The sequence below is a fragment of the Elgaria multicarinata genome, chromosome 6, assembly GCF_023053635.1.
Source record: "Elgaria multicarinata webbii isolate HBS135686 ecotype San Diego chromosome 6, rElgMul1.1.pri, whole genome shotgun sequence".
In the NCBI taxonomy this organism is placed as follows: domain Eukaryota; kingdom Metazoa; phylum Chordata; class Lepidosauria; order Squamata; family Anguidae; genus Elgaria; species Elgaria multicarinata.
In genome coordinates, this window is record NC_086176.1 from 52577976 (window position 1) to 52605003 (window position 27028).

Here is a 27028-nt window from a genome sequence, read left to right on the forward strand (position 1 = left end):
TTATATTTCAGTGTACAGAACAGTTTGTATTCACAATCTCTGCCTATTGTATGACTGCAGATGAGACAGACTGACTGACTCCAGGAAGCTTGGCTGGAGTGGAGGGCGCAGAACATCGTTCAGTGCCACATGCAACTCACTTTCTGTGAAATTTGGGTCATTTCTAGTAAATAATTCTAGTTGAAATCAATGATGCATTTTCTGTCTATTCCACTTCTAAATGATGAAATGCAGCAGTGTGTGTGTGTGTGTGTGTGTGTGTGTGTTTAAGTTTAACAAGTTGGTCTGCTACAAATACTTCGAGGAGTTTTAATTTTTTTTAGTATATTGTACCATTTGTTTATTAACACATCTTGAAACGATGGAGGAAGCCACATTTGGTTGTAGTAGTATGCCAGATTTCTGAAGAATTATCAAGAATGGGCAAGTATGCTGGTGTATACTGCTCGATTGCTCGTGCTTGGTACCTCTGGTCAGTGGGAGCAGCTAAACAAACCATGAAGTCTTCGTCCATGGTTTGTTTAGTGTTAGATCCAAAACGGAATCCTGGCCTATTGCTCTGCTAACAAGCCAGAATCATAAGCCAGGATTTGTTCTTAAATCTGAATCAGGCCAGAGTGTAAAAAGAGGCTAGAGGTTTCTAGATGACTATTCAACAATTAGATTATTCTCCTATTAGCCTAATGGCAAAGATGATGATTCATCGTTGTTGTGTGGTCATTTTATACATAAACATTATCTCACAGTGTTCAGCTGACTTTCTTACAGCAATCCATTATGCATTACAAACAATATTTTCTGCAAACAACTTTAGCATGTTGAAGGGCTTATGCAATTACTGGCTATCCATATTTTATATAATACTTTTCAAACATGGGTACTTAGAAGTCTTAGATGGAATCATGTCGTTAGATGCAGAATCTCCAGAAAACAACACCACAATTTAATGTGTTTAGAAGGCAATTCTTAAATCAAAATTCATTTAACTCATATTTAACTCTGCTGACACAAGAGTCCAGACATTCATACAACATCTTGGTACAGTTATAACAGTGCAAATGGTTACTGAAGGTTGCAAAGTTCAAGGGTTGACTACTGTGCCAAGATGTTGCATGAACGTCTGGCGTCTTGTGATGCTTCGGTCACTTCTGGGCTTAGCTGAACAAAAAATCAAACTTGGTTATCCTCTGAATTGAGGAGGTCACCTTTTCCTTTGTGCCTCCGTATTGTTAAATCATTAGAACGGGTCTTCCCAAATGTGGTGCCTTCCAGATATGTTGGACTACAGTTTCCATTATTCTCAACTATTGACCATGTTAGCTGGGGCTATGGGAATTGCCATCCCAAACATCTGGAGGGCACCAAGTTGGGGAAGGCTGCATTAGAGGAATCGTTTTAGGATGAAAGCAGCCAGTGCTGGAAAAATAAAAGTGTGTATTGATATTGTAAACAAAGGCTAAATGTGACTAATGGAACTATTGAAAAGCTTTAACAGCAATTGACATGTGATAAAGGGTTTTGAATGCTAAAGACAAAGTATGGTTCAGAGGTCTCTTAAGTCAGCATAATGCAATTATAACAGTGTAAATGGCTACTGAATTAGTAATTCAGTAAAAACATATTGGAGATCCAGGGAAGGGGATCAAGATCTCATTGTAATGGTGTTGTCCTCATAAAAAGTACCTGGACCCAGAGAAATTGCACCAAAGATTAAATACTATTCATTGCTATTGCCAGTTCTTGTTTTTCCTAGTAGAAAAATAAAAATAATGTAGGGTTGCAAGCCTAAACACACTTAATAATAATAAACCCCAATAAACACATGGATGTTGCACTCTACACACAACAATTTCATCTGTGTATATTGCTTTATAACTTGCTCTAATGTCTTATGATCTCTATGTCTTAGTTAAGCCCATTAAATTTGATCTGATTGTAATCTTTTAATGTTCATACTCCTAGCAGTCTGGATTTTTTCAATATTTCATTTTAAGACAGGAAAATGGATCCCTATTATTAAATGAATTCTATAACCATAGCCTGATTAAACACGCCCACTGAAATACAAGAAAGAATCCAGATCTACCTATTACCGCATTATACTTTTATCCCATTATAAGTCAACAGTTGTAGCTCACAGCAATTAAAATGCCATCCAAAGACCAATTAAGTGCAACATGAAGTTCTGCTGTGAGGAGGGGGTGTATTTTTAGGCCCTGTGGGGCTAATTGAAGGGTGCTTGGTAGTGGTATCTCCTTTGGCGATAACAGTGGCTGTTGTGGGAAGGGGATTCTCAGCTTCCAGCACAGAAGAACAAAGAGTCAAGTATAAGGTGAGGATCTTGGTCTTACTGCTGGGGGCTGCCTATATGGCAGTGGGTTGCTGCCACGATGAGCTAAACCCCACACTTTTGCTGGGTCGGCATAGCAGTGGCTAATCCCAATACAGCAGCAAAAGCACGGGGTTTGCGGTGGCTGGGCATGCCCTCTGTCCGGGGGTCAGCAACCAATCAGGATGCCAACCGCCCAGCCACGCCCTTGCATCAAAGATGGGATGTAGTTAGACAGCCGAAGGGCTGTGTTCACTGTGCTCCATCCTGAAAATCGACGCAGCGCCAGTGTGGAGCCACCTCTGGGCTTCCAGAACATTAGAGAGCCCCCTGGACTGACCACCATGATCCTGTGGAAGCCCATTGAAGTGTTGGTCTCTTGCACATTTCCCACTTCATCTCAATGGCTCTTGTGCCCATCGACAGAGCCAGTGGAGAAAATTGTGTGAAGGATAATTTTGTATAAAACTTTGTGGCTTTGGACTTCGATAAGCTTTGTCAAATTCAGGAATGTGGTATATGTTTTGTCTGAAACCTGGCCAGGAGCTTTTATTTTAATACACAATTCCTCCCACTTTGCGTAAGTAGTACAGCATTCCAAACAACAGAGTTAGTTTTCTGTAATGATATCTTTGCTGCACATGACTATAAGAATTGAGTCCTAAATAACAATATTCGGAAACTTTCTCCCCTAAGAATGTAAGTAAAGGGTGTGGAGTTTTTTAGCCTGGTATGTACAGAAACCAAGCTGTGTTTATTTTAACACAATCATTTCAAAAGTTAACAGGGTACTCAAAAATACTTTGGGCTAGTTAGGGATGACAAGGACCGACATGCAGGATCAAAAAATTTTAAAACATAAAGATAAAATTCTCATTATTCCATTGACCAAACCATGAAAAAGATTTTTAAATAAAATAACCATTTGCCGACATTTACTGAGAGAACTCTTGTGTTTGTGTGGTGTTTTATCTTAACTATGTTATCAACATAGCTGATTTGTGAGGAAGGAACACAAATAAAATGATTTAAAGAACTTAAAGAATTTAAATTAAGCACAGTACATTTTCTTTGGAAATGCAATATGAACTGCAAGTGTCACATGCTTGTTTTTCTTTTAATGTTTTGGGAGGTACGTGCGGGAATAGAGTTGTTTGCATAATAGGGTTGCTGCTAAAATGGGTGTTTTCTGTGTAACTGTGCATATTCTAACAATGTTAGTAGAAAGTGTCAATTAAACAGCAGAAAGGTGGAAATATACCTCATATCCCACACTACCTGTGAAAGTGCATAAGGCATTTGTGAGCCAAATGGCAATATTCCTAATAGTGGCTGTAGCTCCACTGCTGGGAGCAAATTAAGCAGTCATGATTGCTTACTGCTGTACTCCACTCACATTTGGTAGCAAGCTCTATGCCATTGGTATGTATTGCAATTGCACAGAGTACCTGGGTTAAGACATCACGATACCAGCCTGATACATGGCTAATCAAACCAGGTATGATTCTTATATTCACATGCTCTTCCCCATATGCCAATCTCATTTCCTATTCCCTTCACTGGGAAACTGTATTTTTTCTGCTGATTACAGGCCAGGATATGAAATCAAAATATAATCTTTGTTTGATATTCTGGTTTGTTAGTAGCACTTAAACGACATATTCCTGATTCAGATATCATGGGAAACTAGGGTTTAACAAGCCAGGATGATGATGATGATGATGATGATGATGATGATGATGATGATAATTTATTACCCCCTCCCTCTAGATCGAAGCGGGGAACAACACTAAATACAATATAATACATAAAATTAGTTAAAAGAGCATATAAAACCAATACACTATTAAAATAACAATTACAGCATCTTAAAATTCTTAGGTTTAAAATTCATCTGGGTAGGCTTGCCAGAAGAGAGTGGGACCACAAAAGGAGGAAGGGAGGGATGAAGAGGAAGTGCATGAGCACAAGGCTTGTACCCTCTTTGATAAACCATGTGATGTCTGAACCCAGCCAGTGTGCGTGAAGCATCGCCAAAAGGGGATGGGGGCAACAGCTGTCTGCTTTTAAAAAATGCTGTAGCTGCCTTCACAGATGAATTGGTTGAGGGCATGCACAGTGGTGTGTCCAGTGCCAGCAGCAGGTCCAATAGTGCAGCCACACTCCCAGTAATTGTGTGATGTTCCCATCATGTGATTCACACATGAAGGGGGCCTTCTACCCACATTACACGATGCAAGTACTTTAAATGTTGTCAAGGCTCTGTTCTAGTTTTTGCAGTAGGGCTTATTTTTCCATACCACCCTCACAAATAATCTTAGTAGGATCTGAAAGTAGCACGGTCCTATTTTGACCACTGAAGGTGCAATTTTGAGCTACATAGAGAGTGAGTAAAAAGCATATTAGTAGATATGGGTCACAGTTGGGCATGATGGGCATTAATTTATTTATTTATTGTACTTTTAGTTAACCTACTCAATAACCCAAGTCTCTAGGTGGTGTACAATACCAAAAACATAACATGCAAATAATGAAACAACGAATAACAAAACAGTAGAACAGTTTTTGATCTCTGTGAAGTGGATGTTTGTGAATTTGGCAAGTATCACATTTCCTGCATTCATACAGTATAGAGGCAACCCTTTTTGCACTGTGGGCACATTTGGCAATTAGAGAAACAGTTCTGGGCACTACTACAAAATGGCTGCTGTGGGAGGCATGGCAAAGGATAAGTAAGCTGCCCAAAAGACTGTGTACAAGGCAGAGATGGGGTCCCCTGCACACTAAACAACTCCTTTCATCCCACAGTTTTCAGTTTCAAGAGAACCTATTTCACAGCAATCCTAGCTGCCCATAAGAAAATGTGTTAATAAGTAAAAAAATAAAAATAGAATGGGAGAGGTATGATACCTTGGCAGGCACCAACAAAAGTTGGTTTCTTAGTGACAGCCAATGCATTGGGGCCCCTGCTTTGGGGCCCACGTGGACAGCAAGTTGCTTACCCCTGCAGTAAGGGTAAGCATAATATGACAGATAATGTGAACGACGTGGTCAAGGAATATCTTAATGATTATGCTAACTGACCCTCATGTTGGGTATTCTAATAAAAAACAAACATATGTTTATCCCCAAGTTCTCTCCAAGAAAAGTCAAGATTTTATTTCAAAGTCTTTGGCAGTAAAGCACAGCTTAAAATAAAAATGCTATGACAAACTCATGACCAGACATCTGTGTGCCAGATACACATAGTTCTGTGTGCACCACTGCTCTGTCTATTTAAAACATTACATACTTTCTTTCAAGCAGATCCAAAAGGTAATCTGTTGGAGAGAATGATATATCAATTTAGGAAAAGCATTTTCTTAAACCGGTATTCTTTTCTTGTTTCTTTTGATGGCTTTTGTTGAGATTGTCATTTGCCACATGAATGGTATGAATGCCATAATTCTGTGTTAAAAGGCATTCCAGTGGAGATTCCTTTATTGTATACTGTTAAGTAACTTAGGCTGCAATCCAATGCACCATTACCTGGGAATAGGTCTAGTAAACTCCATGGGTTTGTTTTTTAACTTCTGAGTAGACTTGCATAAGATCACACAGTTAATTAGGCTAGGTTGCTGGTTTAGAAGTGGAAGGATTTTTATTGCATAGTTGGATTTAGATTTTTGTGAGATGTTCTGGATTTTGAAGCTCTGTGACTTATCTTTGCACAACTACAAACAATTCTTTTGGAACATAGAAAACTTCTTTCTACCAGCTCAGACTATTTGTCCTGTTCAATACCAGCCTAGTATTTGTCAAGTGTGGCTGGAAATGGCTCTCCGGGGTTGCAAGCAGAGGTCTGAACAGCGGATGTCATGATTGAACCTGGGACCTTCTGTGTACAGACCATGCGTTCTGCCACTGAGCTGTGCTCCCTGATGAGTCCTGCTCTGTTCATTGCTCCTTGGACTTATACAGAATTACCTCTCTATGACAGGGTCTCCAGTGTGTCTATGGACACCTCTCTTGGCACCCACCAGGCTCCCCATCCCCCTTTTGTTTATTTGTTATTTGTTAACATTTTCTTAATTGGGAGGGCTGCCCTCCAGTACCATCTTTACTTGGGTTCAAAGGGGTGTTTTTCTGTGTAAGAATGCAGACCCCACCTCTGCCTTGTACTTGGGTTCTTGGGAAAGTTACCTTTTTTTTAGTTTCACTAGTGTGCCTTCTAGAAAGTTAGTGTTTTGTGACCATGCTCTCCATGGCAGCCATTTTGTGAATCGGCATGCCCCCACATCAGCCATTTTGTGAAAATGCTCGTGACATACTCAAAATTCCAAATAAACTCATCAAACGAAAAATGTTGGGAATCCCTACCTTAAGGCATAGTTTTAAATGAAGTGGTAAAACTGTGTCAGGGCTGTGCCACTTTAGACTGTAGGTGGAATCTCATATGGTTGAATACTCATTCCCTCCATACAGAAAAGTAGAAGTCAGGAAGGAGAGTACTTCCTTCACACCTTACTTTTGACTGCATAGAGATTAATCTCCATATTATATTCCCTGTAGTTTTTCTTTTTTTAGATCTTGTGGGTTGAGTCAGGAATACCTGTAGCTAGCGGGGCTGAGAAATCAATAAATTACTTCTATCATAACTTGGGCCAATCCAAACAGGCACTTTAAGGGTTTGTAGATCTTTTGATTTCTTTGTCCCTCCGCTGAACTGGAGAACACTATATCAGATTATAAACTGCTTGGAATTATAAAGTGCTTTCTTGAGTGTTAAAGGAGGAGGAGGCACTGTTGTTTTAAAGAGAAAAAAATTCAAAGCTCCTCAGCCCATGGAATTAGGCCCTGTTCACACATTACAATGGCAGCATGGTTGCTGCTATGATGGCAAACTATGTAGGTGCCTTTCTATGAGGGAACCCTTGTATGTGAAGCAGATCTGTGTGAACCTGGGTGATCAAAGTTCTGAGATCCAAACTGGTTTTGGAACATTTACAGCAGGATTTAGAATAGGCACTAGCTGTTTTTATGGCATTAGCCACTGCTTTGCCATGCATGCAGCTAATATGCTTCAATACAAACTTTTTGACACCTAAATAATTATTTTTTATTAGGTGATATTTATATTAAAAAAAAGTGTAGTCTTTTGACTCTCCTCGTTCCGAGCGGCTTATGTTCCTCTGTAATTTCCTCCTGTTCCCGTATTTAAAACTTCCACTTTATCTAAATGTATGAGTAGCGCTCAGTATTACTTCTGTTATTAATTTCACGCCATGCACAAAAAGGCATAACAAGACATAACTCTCTGTGCACAAAGTTATGTTGACACAACTCTGTTTTCTCACCTGGATCACAAATATATTAAGTATGCCTTGTTTTAAGGGGGGGAACGGGACACAACAACAACACTGAACCCGGCCCTGAAATACATCTCATCATGTTTAACCTTGGATAACTGCTCATGAAAGTTTACAATCTAAAATGATGGAAGAGCTAGGTGCCTGCCGTTGACATTGATGTTTACAGGAGCTAAGGGTTGTTCAGTGATTCGGGATTCAAGTGGCTAATTTAAGAGATCAACATCTTGGTCTGTGCAAGTTGGCCAAGGCATTGGAAGAATGTGTCAGAGTTGGGATTAGCCCCCTGATGGGTTCTTTAAAGGCTGTTGTTCTTCATTTCATGCGGCTGTTTCTCCTTTTATCTAGAGTCTTTGCTGGCTGCTCAGCAGAGGAGCTGGCTCAGTTACAGTCTGTTTGGTCGGAGCTTGCAGGAGCTGTAACACTATCATCAAAAGCTTAGGAGGTACTGCCCTCTGCAGTTGTCAGCTAATTTGGAATCTTACCAGACACTACTCCCCCAGCGTTTTTAGGGGCTGCATGTGCGGGTGTGCATATATATAATATTTAGGTTACTCTTACAGGAATTTTACTTATAGCAGGCTCTTAAATATAGTAATCTGTTTATATCCACTAGCATCTTTTCAGTCAGACAACTTATTTTTTAATAAATTGAGTGTCTTCCCCACTTTATCTCAAAAAGCCTCCCTAGTTTAAGGGTGTTATGTGCCATCTCTGCTTTCTACACTAGAACATCTATTTCCTTATAAATGGAGTGAATTTATGTAATCTGGGGTGAGCAGAGTTCCATAACCACAACTTCTGGGGCCGTGGGCATTTTTTGTAATTCCTCTTGGAACTTGGTTCTTCATTTATCATGCATAAGAAACGTGTTTTTTTTATTTTGTTCTCATTTCTAAAACGAAATGTGTTTTCACTTGTGTTCAAAAACATAATGTGTTCAGAAAATATAAGCAGATACGTCAGCAGTGTTTTTAAAACAAAACAAAGATAGCTGTGCTGGCCCTTGAGTGACGCAGCCTTCCACCTTTAATGTACAAAATTAAAAAGCCAGTCACACCAGGACAGTTTTGGATACTATGAGAGGGAAGGACAGGAAGTATAGATCACTTCCACTTCCTTTCCTTTGAATTTGTTTTTAATTTCTGAAGCAGAACTCTTAGATTTCCTCCCCCTTGCCCCCCCATGATATGTGCACAGTTTGCAAATCTCACCATGATGAGCAATGAACAAATTCCACTTTGCAAAAAAGTTTGGGTAACAGCACATATCAGGGATTCATGCTTCCTTTCTCCCTCCCCTCCATTTTGTTATGTCTGAATCGACTGTTCGGGCTGATTGTGATATTCAGTGTATCAGAAAATAAATGCTTAGGGTGCGACATATCACTGTTACAGCATGACAGTCATATACCTGTTTTCTCAGGGTTCAATGGGGCTTACACCTAGTTAAATGGTTATAGGATGGCCATCTGTTCTACTTTACAGAGGAGAGTCCTCTGTTTGAAGGGCTGTCCAATGCCAAGTCCTGTTTCAAGACAGAGAACCATAAGAAAGGGGGAGCAGGGGCCTTCAAGTTGCCCAGCCACAATTAGCACTTGCACAGCAAACTACCCCCTGGTCCCAGTCTCCCCCACTGCCATGGGATATATTGTATTTTTATTTAAATTATACTAATTATTTCTAAATCTGCATCTTTGCATTTATAGCATATGCAAGCTTTATGCAAGTGGCTGTCTTCTTTGGTCCTCTTTTTCAGTTACGCATTTCCTCTGTTTTGGCAAAGCCTAACTGGCCACTCTAAGTGGGTAGGTGATGGTTAGATAGAAAAAGTCCTACAACTCCCAGCATCCCACAGCCAACTTGATTGGCTGGGTCATAGTGGGAGTTGTAGGACTTTTTTCAGTCTAAACATCCATAAGGTTACTCCCTAAGTCTTTCTACTGATCTCTATAAGCCACTCTGGGTATCTTTCTGGCTCAGGAGTGGGATAAAAATGCTTTAAATACATACATACATACATACATACATACGTGGATGTATTGCTGTTGAAAGGTCTTTTTTTGGTAATGCAGGAAGATGGATGGATTTGGATGTAAGAGTACAAGCCAGAGCCCTTAAAATTAACATGAGCGTTGCCATTTCTTTCAAAGAGAAGTGGATTGCACACTTTATGGCACAAACATGGGTCTGCTGCTATAAATTGCTCACCAGGAATCTGTAACTAATAAATGAGGGTTTTTTCTTACTTCTTCCTCTCCCCCTCCCCTTCCCCCTGTTGCATATATATCATGGTTCATTTTTAGCACCTGTGTAGGTATTACAAACATATTCCTTGCTGGACATCATCTTTGGCGCAGTGAACCTTATTTATCCCCCTGCGTACTTGTGGTATCTGCACTCCGGTTTGTAGTCTAAAAGAGCATCTGGAGCCTAGACCAAAAAAACCCTTCAGGTCCTGTTTTATGATTATAATAATCTGAAGATGCATTTACTTGTCAGAGAGCTTTCTTTTTCTCAGCCAATGGGACCTTTCTTCTGGCCTTTGCACTTCCTTTCTGGAGGGTGAGGATGCCAAACAGAGAGATTAAATGCAAAAGACCTATCTTTATGGCTTCAGCTACAGCTGGTATAATAACATTTTAGCACTTCTTCAGCATGTAGTACTAGCCTGTATTAATTAATCATTTGACAGTCATTACCAAAGTTTGTGTTGGCTAAGTCCTTAAAACCTCACTTTCATTATCCAGCTTTTTCTGTTTCATGAGCTTATTCCTCCTTTCTCCCTGGCTTTAAATGCTAATCCTACATTTATTCCTTCACATTCAATCATTTTTTCCAGGGTGGTGGGTTTCCCCCGTGTGCTATTAGAACTCTTTGAAGTGCAGATGTTTCTCTGTAATGTTCTTACCACCCTCAAAGCTTGGCATGGTGATGACCTCCTTCTGGCTAGACATCTTCTCCGCCTTCTGTATTTCATATACCTACATCATTGAATGTTGTCAGATTATGTGAGAAATCGATTGTAAGAGAAGTGGGTGTGGTCAAATGCAAGAGCAACTTGTGTTGAGCTTAACTTGGGTGCTAATCTCTGCACTAAATGGTGACATGATCCATGGATTGTGTTAATGAAGAACCCCAGGCATTGGTAAAGGAATGAGAGCTGGAGATTTTCTCAGGGGTGATTCTTCAGGCTAGCAGAGAATGGAGAAGATCTCTGCTGTGGCACCCCGGCTGTAGAATGAGCTCCCCAGAGAGGTTCAACTGGCGCCTACACTGTATTCCTTCCATCGTCAGCTGAAGAACTTTTTATTTATTTAAATTTTTGTGAACCGCCCAGAGAGCTCCAGCTATTGGGCGGTATAGAAATGTAATAAATAAATAAATAAATAAATACTTTTTTCTCAGTATTTTAACACCTAATTTAATTTAAATTTAAACTTTGCTGTTTTAATTCCGTATTTTAATCTATATCAATTTCTGCTGTGTGGTTTTTATCCTGGTTGTGCTTTTTATATTGTATTTTATATTGTGTTTTTAGACTGTTGTTTGTTTTATTATGCTTTTCATGGTTTTAATTTTTGTGAACAGCCCAGAGAGCGTCGGCTATTGGGCAGTATAAAAATGTGATAAATAAATATGGTAATGATAGCACCAGCAAAGCCAGTAAGACACAAGACAGGCTAAGTAACTGAAGGAAAACCCTGTTGATAACTGTGATATGTTTGTGGAATTTTAACATTTTTCTGGATCAAGGTCAAAGCTGATTGACTTGCTCATAACATTGGGGGTGGCTGCACTTTTCATTTAATTCAAATGAATCATGCATACACTATGTTGAACAAATGTAAACTTGATGCATTTTAAGAGAGCTCCTGTTAACTGTCTGAGGGGCTCATAATCACAAAATATTTTGCTAGTGAAGATGCAGTCCAAACAACATCCTCAGTTGTCCCTGGGGAGTTCCCACAGTTAACACTTTCAGGAAATTGGTTCCAGTGTTGTGTAATAACTACAGTCTGCATACAGACAATTCTGTGAATTCCAACCTTTTACAAACAGGTTTAGAATTAATGGGATTTTCACCGCTACACGTGTCCGGCATTTTTCTCATTCAAAACCCTTTAACATGTACCTTCCCATAAGCAAGTTCATTCAGCAATAGCCGAGGAAAGTTCATGTTTGATAGGCAATGGGTTCGTGCATGTTTTTGCAAGAAGTATAACAGTTGTCTAAAGCAGCCACAACAATATAACTATTGGTGATGAGTGTGTTTGGTATGTATATATTAAAATGTATATGTATATATTAATATATATGGAAATAATATTTTAAGAAGTACATTTTGAAATGATAATGTTAGCAGCTTTAGTCTGAGTTCTGACAGTTGTTGTATGACCTCAATGCCAGCTTATTTATAAATGGAAACGGCCTATCATATAGTTCCCTGTCCAGTCGACTGGGAACCTTTCTTGAGAAGTACACGGGAAAGGTGAATACCACAGTAAATAGAAAGTACTCATCACCTGCTGGAAAAATGCAACAGGATTGACAAAAATTGTACAATATAGTATGGGAGCTTGCATTATTAGAAAAACTAACACAAAAAATAAGAGTGTCGAGGGGACAGAAAAAACAGAATCATTCACTGCTGATTGGTGGGACTTCATTACATACACAAATCAAGTTGATGTGACAATGCAAGTCCCAGCTGTCTTTCAAAATTTGTAGTTTCAATGGAAAAAAAGTATATTGATAACAAATTGAACTTACCTGCATGAGCTCAAAATATTATTATTATTATTATCATTATTTGTATATTTCTGTATGTTTCTTGCTGAAGTTGAACATCATAATGAAATGTATTATATCATGTATGGTTTGGTATACTTACCCATAAAGTTGTGTTAAAATTGTTTGTAAAGTTGTTTTAATATTGAAAATCAATTTAAAAAAAGAAATGTAAAAGGGGGGAAAGGAAGTACTCATCACCTTCTGAAAACACTGTCCAGGAATATTCTCCAAGGCTTAGCCTGATATGCATTACTAATGCAATGCATACATAGAGAGAGAGGTCTATTCGTTAATCTAGTTGTCTTCTAGGGCTAAGGTCCCATTTTGTGAGTGCCTTCCTTTGCCTTCCTTTATTATGGAGTCTATTAGTTGCAGTTTGAGAAAGATGCATTGATCTATATTTTTAGCCAATATGAGGCAAAACTCTATTTGATATGCCAAACATTTATGAATAACCTAGTCTGTTGGAGGTGCAGAGATGTCTTTTACAGCTTCATGAGGGCGGGGGGTTAGGGGGGAAGCAATATGGAAAAGCCTCTTATACCCTTGCAGGTATAAATTATGTACACTTTCAAGTTACATAAAACTCTTAATGGAAATGGAAATAATCCCCAGTTATGGAGAGACCAGAGTTGGCTACAACAGCCACAGTTTTCAGATGGATAATAGCTCAATCATATATATTTTCTTGAGATATATAAAATGTGTGTTTCTCTGTTGGAGTATGTGCATCAGAAAGATACAAGCATTCCTCAAACCAATAAACCAATATTTTATTGATTACCTACTGCTCCATGGAGAAAAATGGGGCAATAGTATACTGTGAATTTTTAATTCACTCACTGTAGCATCTGGCAACCCTGTGATAGCAGTGAAAGTGAAATGCTCCTGGCGGAAAAAACCCTTATAATAACAGATTATCATTTTTCCATGCTTGAATACACTTTTGAGTTTCCCAGCCTGGGTGAAAGTGAAATTCAGTGTCTCTACGAAAGTGAAACTAGTGCTCATTATCTTAAAATGATTAGTGTCTTAAATAAGAGCACCCTGCAAGTAGTTCTGAATAACTAAGTTAATCATTTATGTATCTTAGTCAAGACAAATAAAGAGTTACATGCAGATATTTGGCTGCAAAAGGGGGCAGCGGAAACTGACGTCCCCACACCCTCCCCAAAATGTTGGTCTGGAGACCTTGCTGATTGGGGGGTTGTGGTATAAGGGTGGGGGGTGGGGAGATTATAGAAACAGGGCAGAGGTACCATCTATGACTGGAGAATAAGGTTTCTTTGCCTAATTTTTGAGATTGTCTTCCCTTCCTCCCCACACCGCAGTCTACTTCATTCAGCAGGGTCTCCCATTGTGGGGAGGTGGCTGACAAGAAGAGAAGGGGGCAGGGTATTCAGCTTCTGCCCATCTCCTTCTATGGGGAGATACCTGCATCCAACCCAAAATGTCTTCAGATGTCACACAAACTTTGAAGGCGTGTACACTAACTACCTTTCACAGTTATGTTATTTAATGTAATCTATTCAGACCGTTATGAATTTGGAGAGAAGGAATGACTTCTGAGAAAGGGAAGCCTTCAGATAAATTAATATAACATTATTTATATTAAACTTTATTGCATGAGGCATACTTGCATTGTTAAATAGACAGGCACAGCTTCATACAGACCCATATATGCAAGAACAGGCGGCTGTAGGACACGGTTGGGTAACTTAACTTCAGTCTTGTGTGTAGATTACTTTTCTTTTTTTAGAATCCTTCTGGTCCACAGTTGTGTGTTAAATTTACAAAGCAAGAGTGGAAAATGTGGCTCTCCAGATGCTGTTGGACTGTCATAGACAGCAGAGCTAATGGTGAGGGATGATGGGATTTGTAGTCTAACAACATTTGGAGAGCCACACATTCCCCATCCCTGAGTTAAGGCATAACTCATCTGTGTTAAGTAATGCTGAGGATGCACTCTTGCCTAAGAATTTAAGAAGTATCCTGCTGGATCAGACAAAGGCCCGCTTAGGCTGTAATCCTGAACTAGGAAGCAAGCCCCAGTGAACACAGTGGGACCTAGTTCCAAGTAAACATGTGTAGCAAGTCCAGCATTCTTTTGCAAGTATTCCAGTAGCAATTGGTGGTCCACTATTGGTGAACCAAGGCCTGCCTTCTGTTGACCTCTGCTCCAGAGTTGTCATGCAAGGAGCTGTCGAGTGTTCTAACTGGCAAAGGCAATGAGGGGATATAGACAATGATATTACATTTGGGGTTGGGAAATGGGAGAGGTAAAGATGGGAGAGACAAACGGTATGTTAAGTTACATCAGGATGATCTTGTACTTTCAGTTCATACAACTAGTTGCAATCAATTTTAGTTGCAGGGCAGTGTGAGGAGAATACACATTTGTGGTGTATCTTGGGGGTAGAGAGAATACATTTGGATCCTTCTGTCCTAGGTGTTTTTTCCTTGTCATTGAGACCACCCTCAGTATGTATTGTTTTACCACTGCCACTCGTGATTATAACCTATATTATTGATATCCCATTATAAGCCAGCTCCTGCTGTCTAAACTCTGCTGCAATTTATCTTCATTTCTTAAAACTTCCTGCTTGGCATCTGAATTTGAGCCTTTGTATTTCAGCTGTTTCTATTTAACAATGTGTTTCTTCCTAAAAGACCAACATTCTCCTGTACCGCGTAGTTGAATGCCAATTATCTTCTTACAGCTTATTTTTCAACTGCCCCAGCAGACTTCCTTCACTCAACACCCCAGAAAACTTTGTTCACAAGGCTCACGTCTCTGTTCCAACATCTCCTTGTTCTCTGACCTCAACTGTTTTTTGTTTTTTTGTTTTTGTTTTTGTTTTTGCTAGGCTGTTTCGGTATTTGTGTACTTTCTAATACTAAATCATCTCACTTAGTAAAATTTGCTTTACTTCAACTTGCATCGTTTTATTTATTAGTAAGGTACACTACATATAGTATGCTGCATGTGGACACATCTAGAGCCAAAATGGCATGGAAGGGGGAGAATTTCTACCAAAGATAGGCTTGCAGAATAATATTGTGCTTGCGTTGTCCTAGGTTTTCAAGGAATCATGGCAGCAGAGAGCAATGAACAGGCATTGTGAGTAAGACAAGGGTGGTGAGAATTGGGTTTGGAAGCCATGCATCACAGAGTAAGGGTCATTTGAACCCAATCCCAGACAATCCTGTTTAACATGAGGGAGATGTCCTCCTTTGAAACCACTTTCACCTTTTTACCTGTGAAATTTTCACAGGACCCACTTGCATACCTCATTCTATTCAGACAAAGTCACTGTTTTTTTCTGCATGTTGTGGTCACTGGAACAACCAGATGATGTTACCCAAACAAGCGATCTCAGGAAGTGGAGTTCTGATTATTTATCTGGAGGACAGTGTGTCCAAAACATGCACAGGTACAGGAGAGTATGGGTATCATTGGCTGCTAGTCATGATTGTTTCATATTGCCTCCAATAGCTGAGGCAGTATGCCTCTGAATACCAGTCGCTGAGGTACGTGAGCAGGAGCGTTTCCCTTTACATGTTCTGCTGGGGTTTCCCATAGGCATCCAGTTGGCCACTGTGGGAACAGAACGCTGGACTAGATAGTGTGCTGCAACAGCATAAGCTGTGTATAGAAACAACATAGCACACAGAAATCCCCACAACTACAGCCTCACTAATTTATCTATAAAGCCACAAACAATTTAGAGCCAGGATATCTGAAAGACAGCCTTCTCCCATATGAACCTGCCCATAGGTTAAGGTCTGCTTTGAAGGCCTTGCTGTCTGTCTCACCAGCAAGAGTGGTTAGGTTGGTGGGAACACAGGACGGTGGCAGCCCAACTGTGGAATTCCCCCTCTAGGCAGGTTAGACTGGCTTCTTCTTTGTTTAGTTTTGTGTGGGCTGTTAAAATGTTTTTTAATATAAATAATCCTGCTCTCTGTTTCTCAAAGCTGGGTTTCCCTTGTTCTTAATTTTCTTATGAAATTATAAGCTGCTTTGGGATCCCTTTGGACTGAAAGACAACCCATAGATGATTTCATAAATCACTCACTGCCACTGCATAGAACTTGTGCGTGAGAGAGAGAGAAAGAGTTTGGCATATATACTTTTATAACCTTTGTTTTCACGGGTAAGAAAATTATATCCCTACTCTACGCTGTCCTGCCAGGATACAAATGTAGCAAAGAAGAAAATGAACAAACTTCGTACTTTTCACTAATCTAAAACCAAGCTGATTATGGCTAATTTATTATTCTTGTTTATGGTACTGACCTATAATTATCTTTTCATCTACAATTTTGTTTTGTAGTACACAACTCATTTATATTTTCCACATTCTTGAGTGTTCAAAAAATTCTTAAAAATGGGGACTGTCTTGACATGCATCTGGCACCGTCTGTCTCATTACAAGGAAATTTCTAAGTATTGCTAAATATTTAAAATGCTTTGTAAAGTTTCCTGTCTGGTCCTAGGGATTTCCTTCCTTTCATCTTCTTAAGCATGCTTTGCCTTGTTGCCACTCATGGGCTTTGTTCAGGAGTCTCTTACTTTGGCTAAGTTATTCCCATTATCTACATTAAAGACATAATTTTTAAAAGCTTTCATGTCACTTGTCATACCACAGTCATGAAACTTGTTTTGTTTCCCCCTTTCATTTTAAACTATATGTCCTGTTTCCCCCTACCCCTTTATTTTCAGATTGTTAAATTTCTTTTTCAGTGTTTGAGTGCAGAACGTTTTACAGTCCTTCCTTCTCATGTCCATTCACAAGTATTTGCCTCCTTCCTTAAGTCACGGAGTTACATTTCTGCCACTTTAATAGCTTCTTTTTTGTTTCACGCCTGTCGCTTCATGCTCTGACCATCTTCAAATTACTCTCTCTTTAGATCTGTCCTCTTTGTCTTCTTGAGATTTGTAAAAAAATCCTCTCCCTGTTGAACAGGGAAAGCATTTTGCTCAATATTAAACTGGAAAATGTTTGACTTATCTTTTTGGAGTATGTTGTCATCAGTACGCTGATGACTCACAACTCTATTTCACCTTCTCATCTTCATCAGGTGAAGTTGTGGATGTGCCTGGCTGCGACAACAGACTGGAGGATGAAGGCTAATAAACTGAAACTCAATCCAGACAAGACTGAGATGCTGTTAGTGGGTGGTTCTGCTGACCGCATGGAGGGTATTCAAACTGTTCTGGATGAGGTTGCACTTCCTCTGAAGGAGCAGGTTCATAGCTTGGGGGTTCTCCTAGAACCATCTCTGTCACTTGAGGTTCAGGTGGCCTCGGTGGCACAGAGTGCCTTCTACCAATTTTGGTTGGTGGCCCAGCTATGCCCCTATCTGGACAGGGATAACCTGGCTTCAGCTGTCTATGTGCTGGTAATCTCCAAGTGAGATTACTGCAATGTCTTCTATGTGGGGCGGCCTTTGAAGATGGTTCGGAAGCTGCAGCTTGTGCAAAATGTGGCGGCCAGATTGATAACAGGGACCAGAAGGTTTGAACATATAAGACCCACTCTGGCCCGCTTGCATTGGCTGCCTGTATGTTTCCAAGCCCGATTCAATGTGCTGGTTCTAACCTATAAGCCTTACATGGCTCAGGACTGTTTGGTTGACAGTCTAAATATTCCTAGTTTGTGCAATAATGAATGCAGTATACATGACCTATTGTGTTGTATTCGTAGTGTTTGACTTCAAAAGTCAGTTGTTTCTGCCTCTAGTTCATTGATTCAGTTTTAAGAGATTTTGAGTGTGTAGGCTTAGCATTCTTGTTTGTATTAAATCCAGATTTCTTCTTAAACCAGGTTATTTTTAAAGAAAATTTACTGTGCAATCCTATGCAGGTCTACTCAGAAGTAAGCCCAACTGAATTCAAAGGGACTTGCTCCCAGGTAATTGCACATAGGATTGTAGCCTAGGTCACTGGATTTTAAAAGAATATAATTGAAATTTAAAAATCTGGTTGATGTTATTATACATTTTTTAAAACCTCCCATTTTTTGTTCCTGCTGCAATGTAGCCTGTAAGCTTCCTGCGACTGACAACATGCTCCTCAAAACTCAAAATAAAATATTTCAGTTAAAATTTAGTCTGTTGGAGGTATTTTTAAAATTAGACGATGATGATAAGCCACAGAATGAATATTAAAGACAGTGTCTTTCCTTCATAAGAGATTGCAAGTCTCGTAGTTTGCTTTCCTGAAATGTTTTTGGTTATAATATAAAGCAGCAAGGCACTCTATTCCATTGAGAATATTTCTAAATGTTTATTACTTGGTTTACAAAATGGTTCTCAGAGGGGGGAAATCTAATGTTTGATCTGAGCATTTTTGTGCATGGCATAACTTGTCCATTGAATGCAAACAATTGCCAAGAAAGAAATCACGTCATAAGTTTCATAATTATAGCAGCCTACAAGGGCTGGCTTTTTATAGATCCTTTGATCTTGTTTGTCTGCCTTTGCTCTGGACACCAACAGTAATTGCCATCTGATGTATCACGAAGATGTGATCGTCAGGAGAATAAATAGAATATGTTGTGATAAGAAGTATATTAGATCTCATTGCAGGAAAGTAGTTGTACTTTCAACTATGTTTTGAGAACATCAGGTGAACTGATTGGGCTGTTGTTGTTGTCGTCGTTTTAATGGGAGTGTGAATCCAAACTGGAGGAACTAACCAGTGGAAGGGCATGGAGGAAACGCAGGACCCAGGAGGTGAAATTGAGGCAGAAGGGAAGAAACGTTGGTGGGTGTAAGTGCAGGCCAGTGAGGAAGCTAGAAAGGGGTTAAAGGCTATCAATGGCTACTAGTCATGAGGTCTCTATATTACCTCCTGCATCAGAGGCAGTATGCCAGTCGTTGGGGAACATGAATGGGGGGGTGCTCTTATGCTTATGTCTGGCTTGTGGGTTTCCTATTGGCATCTGATTCACCACTGTGCAGCCACCTCCGCTTGGACTGATAAAGATGAGCTTACTGCAAGATGGTGACTGAGAGCAGCTCCAGGGAATGTGCCGCCCAGCTCCTCTCCCTGCCAGGTTCGCGATCCCCACTCCTACCTTGTTTAATGGAGAGATTTTCGTCTGAGCTTGCACTCCTATGCACCTTTACCCAGGAGCAAGTCCCACTGAGCTCAGTGGGCCTTACTTCTGGGTAGACATGTATAAGATTGCACCAAAAAGCCATTTAACCGGAGATTGGCAGCCACTGCCTGGTCGGGGTCTCCACACCCAGCTGAGAGTGGCAGCATCCCATAATGCAAGCAAGAACTGCTTTACAGAGCAGAGGTTCTGAGCCAGACTTTCCACATGTGTGGGCAGAGATCTCAGATATTTGCTGCATTTTCTCTTCCCAAGGCTAGGAGAAGGCTGGCTTGTGTGCTTGCTTTGTTTGTGTGAGTTGGTCAAACAAAATGGGAAGGGTGCAGAATTCTTCTGTACCTAAATGTGTTCCTTAAAAATGGAAACAAGGTTTCAAGAAAGGAGAGACACTCTCTTTTTAAGACATCTTACCTTAAAACTTACTGTGGGTGCACCTGAGGCTGATAACCCCAGGCATTTTAGCTCATGCAGGCATTCTCTCTCTCTCTCTCTCTCTCTCTCTCTCTCTCTCTCTCTCTCTCTCTCTCTCTCTCTGTGTGTGTGTGTGTGTGTGTGTGTGAGAGAGAGAGAGAGAGAGAGAGAGAGAGAGAGAGAGAGAGGCTGAAGAGCTGCTGCTGGAATCTTCTGCCTCCTCTCCCACAGGGCAGAGTCTGAAAGGTGGCTGACAGCCCCCAGTAGTGTGCGAAGGCTGAAGAGGGCGAGGGGAGCAAAGCAACAAATGTTGAAGGGCTGTCACCAGCTCTTTCTCCCTATCTCCCATCCTCTTCCTCCTGGGGAACTTGTTGCAGCTGCCACCATGACAGCTCAGTGTAGCCATCATTATGGACTGCAGCAGCCGCAGACAAAACTTTGATTGGGCTTCTGCTTCTCTTGGACTGAAGCATGCCATTTTAGATAAACACAGCTGCTAGCTGGAAGCTGCTCTCCATAGCCATCTCGGAAGGCTTCTTTTGTGCAGCAACCAGGTGGGAAAGTGGGTGGCACAGAAGCAATAAACAGTTGAGCAAGCGAGCTGGTAGCAGCTGTTGGCAGGTGGTTGAGGTAGCATGGTTGGTTGAGGCAGCTCAATCCTCTGGCCCCCTACAATCCACTGACTAAGCAAAGGATTCACTTTGCCTAGTGCAGCCAGGAAGAAGAGTGGAGCGGTTGGATTCAACATATCAGGGAAAAGGTGGGGAAGGAGAAAGTAGGAGAATGGAAAAATGCTGAACAAGAGAGAAAGACAGAAAAGTGGGAATGCAACCAAACTAGGCTATGTGGAATGGAGCGGCATGATTGGCAATGGAGTGCCAAGGCCACTGCCGGCTGGACTCAAGGGTAGAGCAAGGCTTTGGCAACTGCATCCTGACTGGGAAACTCAGCTGAAATAAAAGTGGGATGGGTGGCAACCAATACAGCACTGTGTAGTGAAATACCTCTGGGATAGATGGAATTTTGAGCTGTAAACAACAGAGGGGTAGATGGGAAAGGCAGCAGTAATCCAACTCTCTCTGCGCTGACTCTTTGTGAGTTGAGAAATAAGCCCTGTTGTGTTAGAACCTATCTAGTCCACACTTCCTTTTTGGGAAGAACAAACTTATAGATGCCTATGATGCTGAATTACCCCTGGCCAGCCCTGACATGATGGCAGGGAGGCATTCAAATACCAGAGGATTATGCTAGAAGTTGTAGCATGCCTTCTTAAAATAAGGGGCATGGTTTTATCTAGTTGAGCATATTTTCTGTTAGTTCAATTTTCCACCTGGGAAATGACATTAATCAAATTTGACTACATTAAAAAAAAGGCATGATGGTAAGAAATGGCTATTTCTATTTACTACAACACACACACACACACACACACACACACACACACACACACACACACACTCACTGTATTTTTGATTCACCAAGCTGCAGTAGCATTTTCCACGAATGAATTTGCTCTATGAATTTTCAGACATTAGGTAATTCAACCTTTTCCTGTTATTTTTAAAGGTGTGATTTATGTACAAGTTTAGATTTTACTATAGGTTTTCCCCCCTAGGATTACAGCCAATTTTTACCTCAGAATATTTCCTTAGCTCCATGTCCTGACTTTCTTTAGTGGTAAAGCTGTAAAATGTTCCCTACTTTTATCTTCAGGTTTGCAGCAAGTTTGTATAAATAATCTTTATATATTTATTGTTAAATCACCAAGGGGAAAAAAGCAATGGAATGAAAGAATAAATGATGAAATGTCTTGGTTAATTTGATGATCAAGATGATAGTCAGGGCAATTTAAAGCAATTTGAGATTATAAGATCTTTAGTGAAACCAAACTACAGTTCTTACCCATTTATTGTAAATGTACCCATTTATTATCTTCTTTAAAATTGCATTTCTATTGTAGAAGCATTGTATTTTCCAAACACTGGATGCACTATATTTTATACGTGGGGACATGCGATTTCCCCACTTTCCATAGAAGACATTAATTGCTATTGCAACTGCTACATGGAATTAAGTGAAAATGATCTGGTTTGCATGTCTGGACAACTATGGCTTAAACAGCCCATAGTTGGTCGTGCATACAGACTGAAGTTGGATTGTCACACAATTCCACATAAACAACACATAGTTAGTCAGGGCTGTGCAGGAGTGAGTGAACACTCTGTCCCCCGCCTGCTCCTCACTTCAGCTTCATTTCTGCTTCTATAAACAATCTCAGGAATGGGATGTTCATCACAACGTGTGAACATGGATGTTGTTCCATGTTGTCGAGGCAATAATCAGAGTTTTAGCCTAACAACAAACCATGAATTGTATGGAAATCTAGCAGTATGATAGACTTCAATGGGCCTACTCCCTTATAGTTGATATAGTATTATATCCTAAGGGTAAAACTCTATTGGGTTGCCACCCAATAGATAGTAGCATCTAATCACAGAATCTTGCGAATATCCAGTGCTCTGTTAGGATGCTCCCGCAGGGCAGTAGGGGTGACAGAGGATATTTCAGCCCTCTGTCCCTCTTTTACATTTTTACTCTGAGCATGTATTGGAGACATGCTGGTGGGTCGGGGGCTGAAGGGGCCATAGGATAGATTGTATCCTAGTCCCTCCTGGAGTAGCGACCTGGGGAAGCAACTGCCATAGTTTGTTCCATGGCAGCTGGGAGGAGACAGTGGAAGGGATTGGAAGACAAGAATCCCTTTCCTGAGCTCAGGCCAGTGTCCATGGCCTCAGGGAGGGGACTCTGAAAATTATGTATTTATTTATTTATTTATTACATTTTTATACCGCCCAATAGCCGAAGCTCTCTGGGCGGTTCACAAAAATTAAAACCACAATAAAACAACCAACAGGTTAAAAGCAAAATTACATAATACAGTATAAAAAGCACAACCAGGATAAAACCACACAGCAAAATTGATATAAGATTAAAATACAGAGTTAAAACAGTAAGATTTAAATTTGTTAAAATTAAGTGTTAAAATATTGAGAGAATAAAAAGGTCTTCAGCTGGCGACGAAAGCAGTACAGTGTAGGCGCCAGGCGGACCTCTCTGGGGAGCTCATTCCACAACCGGGGTGCCACACTCTCCCAGGATCGTAGGATTTTGTCCTAATAGACTTAAATAATAAAAAAGGGGATTCCATATAGGAGTGTAAGAACTATTCAAATTGTTCATATCCCTGTAGCAAAGAGTTCTTTTATACAAATGACTTTGGGGTCCATATTCATTAACGCGATCCAATGCATTTAAGGATTTAACTAATAATGCCATCGGTTTAACTAACAAATGACATCAGAATGTCAGTAGTTTAACTAATAGAATATTCCACAATGTTCCCAACTATTTTCATATTGAAGGTGTCTCTTTATATTTCCAGTAATGAGCATAAAACCGTCTAGCCACCAGTTGTTCATTTAAAAGTACTGGCAACTATTCCATATGCTATGTTGTAAGTTTTGGGGCTCATATTGATGTTCACGCGTAGTTGGAAGCTGCCAAATATTCAAGGGAAGAATATTGTCAGAATCTTACTGGGTGTAGCTTTAGAGCCAAACTAGACATTATGCTAATCGTGTAGCTGGAAGATTAGCTTTTTCTTTACTTGAGTGTAAACATGCATAGCCCTAATTTGGATTGTGACCACCTCTCACTAGGAGGGGGAGGATTAAACCTATCTCTTCCCACTGTTAACAAAAGGAAAATGTCTCCATATGCATCAACTGAGGCTTTTTTTCTTTTGTTAATCCAATCTCCTTTGTGGAGGGTGAATGGTTGGGATGGGAAAGTTTAATCCTCACCTGCCAGTGCATGGTTGTCCCAATCCAAATGGGGACTTGACATGTTTACACTAGTGTAAAGAAAAAAGCTAACCTCAGTGCCACTCTACGCAATCAGTGTAATGCTCACAAGTGAGATTATTCCCAGGTATAAACTTAATCCTTGATCCAGGAAGGCACTCGTGTACATCCCTACGGACTGGTAGCGGTTGTGGTGGTGGTGGATCATGGGGTTCTTCCTTTGAAGAGCCCTCAATCTTTGGGGACAGAAAATTTTTCAGGGGGTATAGAGAGGGAAAAGCTGAAAAGCCCCTTTGTTTACAAGGAACACTGCCAGCGGCACTTTGAATCCTGGTATTCATCTGTTGCATTTTTTTCCTTTATTTTTACCACTGCTTCTGAAAAGGACAGACATGGAAACATTCCTGCCATTAAACACCACACAAGTATATTCTAGCTATCTTCGTATGTGCCAGGTCTGTGCTGTTCACTCCCTACAGTTTCTTGCAGAAACCATTCATTTTGCTTTTCCTTTGTATTGTTTCCTTATTACACTGAAATGTGTGAAGCTTTTAAAAAATTCCTTGCAAATGAGTCCACAAAGTTAGTAACTTGAAAAAATCTTTGGTAACCTGCTTCCCCAGTTGCCTTTGCTGGTTGCTATGCTGTTATGATCTGAGACACGCAATGAAGTCACCTTGCTGAAGCTAATCAGATCTGGATCTGGCCCACGCCTGGATGGGAGAGCAGGAGGGAACTCTGTGTGTGCTGGCTGGAGTTCCGTGATGGAAGAACGACATGATATAAATGTACTAAATAAATAGAGTGGCCTTTCCTCTATGAAAAATGAATGTTCTGCCTTGAATTTCCGTCAGTGGAAAAGAATTAATAGGCATCTACTGCAAGCATATCCACACAGGCTTCTGGAACTTTGTAGTAAAATGCTAAAAATGGTTTCAGAGTTCATGTAAATTCTCTAGAACTTGACAAGCACTTCTTTGCATGTAATTTGGCATGCGTGAAGATTTAAATTAAATCTAGTTTGGGTCAATCTAAAACCGTAATACCATGGATAATATCATAATAATATAAATCCTTTATGTAACAGTAGATAAAGCACAAAATTGTTCAGTTTAACCTGGTTTTGTAACAAATATGACTGTTGAGGCTGAAATAATGAGAAGCTACATGTTCATGTTTCTATAAACCATTCAGTAACAGCTAAACTAATTTAAGCTTCCTGAGTGGAAACAAAATCATGTCTAAATCAGATTAGGAGAAGCCTGCAGTGAAATGTCTTTTGCACACGTTCTAGACGTCTTTACTCAAAATTATTCTTCCGAAGATACTCATTTCATATATAGTTGAGTATTATTGTATTACGTACCTTGTGTGCCATTTTTGGTAGAAAGGCGGATTATTATTATTTTTTATTACATTTATATACTGCCCCATAACCGAAGCTCTCTGGGTGGTTTACAAAGGTTAAAAACAGTGAACATTAAAAACAAATATTCAAAATTTAAAAGTATAAAATACAAACAAAAAACAGACAATATTCATTTAAGTACAAGTCAAATAAATAAGTGTGAGGGATTTGGATGTTGCTTCTGTGTAGAATAGCTAGATCAAAGGCAACAGTTCTGCATGAATCCCTGACTCTTGCCTATCTGAAGAGACCACCTATAGGGGAAAGGGGTGTAATTCTATTTTCATGCCCATTCATCCCCCATGGCCAACAAATACAGCAATTGTGATTTTCTTTCATGTGCTCTCTTTACTAAGAATTTGATTTGGACAAAGAGAATCAATTCATTTCACATAGCTAGATTTGTTTTTCTCTTTTTCTAAATATACTGTCCATTTCTAAAAGAAACTTAGTGGATGTGAAGTAGATGAATATTTTCACCCAGTCATTTTGATTTTGACTTGTATGTAAGCAAAGCTTTCTGTAAAATTTCTTTAGTGCCACATAGCACTGGTTTAAGCTGGGAAGATACGTTGATAAAAGATTCTGCTTTTGTGTACTAGAAGTGTGGATTCTTATAAACTCCAAGTTTTGTTAAGCTTTCCCTTAGCTGAGAATAATAGAAATCTTCCCTGCAGAAGCTTTAGCACAGAATTTTTCAAAATTATTTAATATGATGCTGCTTTATTTTAAGTTGCTTCTAATTTCTCTTACACCTGTCCTAGCAGTTCTTCTATTAAGCAAGCCAACATCTTTTAAATTTATTTTATCTAAACCTGAAATATAGGCTGTATTTAAAATGCTTTTTTAAAAACAACAACAAAAACAACTATGGAATGGAAACTGCAGCCACAAGGCCAAGCAATTAGGCACTCTCAACAGATTAGATATTTTTAGCTGTCTATAATAAAATATTTAATAAGGTGATGATCTATATGGTATATATTAATTCTGAGTCTTCTTTTGATCTGAACAAGACAGGAAACAAGATCAGCTATGACACTTTTCTTATGTCCTCCTGTCTCTCCTTATTATAAAATGCCAACTGTAAGGACTAACTGAAATGCTCACAGAATACATTTGTAAAACTAATTGCTCATCAGCTAGGGTGTGTTCCAAACAAGTGCCTCTTCATCATGTAATGTTATTAAGGCTTGCAAAACAAGAATTACATTTGTACCAAGAGAGTAAAACTAAATATAGGGTTCAAATAAGTAGAACAGATAATTTAAAAATGGTTAACTGTTCAAAAGTTAAATTTGCAACTAGAATAAAGAACTGAAAAGTGCTGGTAATAGTGGAAAACATCTAGCACATTTTATGTAATCCTAATATCCCATCAAAATAAAACTTTTTATGTCATTGATTTCTTTTAGCTGCTCTTATCAAAAAGTAGATTTTTGTTAGTCCTCTCTCAATTTTAACCAAAATGTTATCCCTATTCAGGAGATTATAGTGTCTTTGTTGAGTCTCTTAATGATCCATTTAAGGGATTATGTTGTAACAGTTGATTTCCTGATTTAAGTGTGATGGTGCTTTTTCTTTGTAAAAATAAATAAATTTGAGTATCATTTTCCCACAAATAAAATAAGCAGCATGTGTTTATGCATTGCCAAAATATATTATGCTCTTTGCATAATCTAACAAAATTATATGGTTCCCAAGGACAACATTTATACCTTGGATCCCTTAATACAATCCAATTTTCTGTGG

The 27028-nt window shown here is 39.6% G+C and overlaps 1 protein-coding gene across 2 annotated transcripts in view; it reads left to right on the forward strand.

The window, feature by feature from the left end:
* Positions 1-27028, forward strand: part of AOPEP (aminopeptidase O (putative)) — a 200479-nt gene that overhangs the window by 123950 nt on the left and 49501 nt on the right. The gene's annotated exons all lie outside the window — the stretch shown is intronic.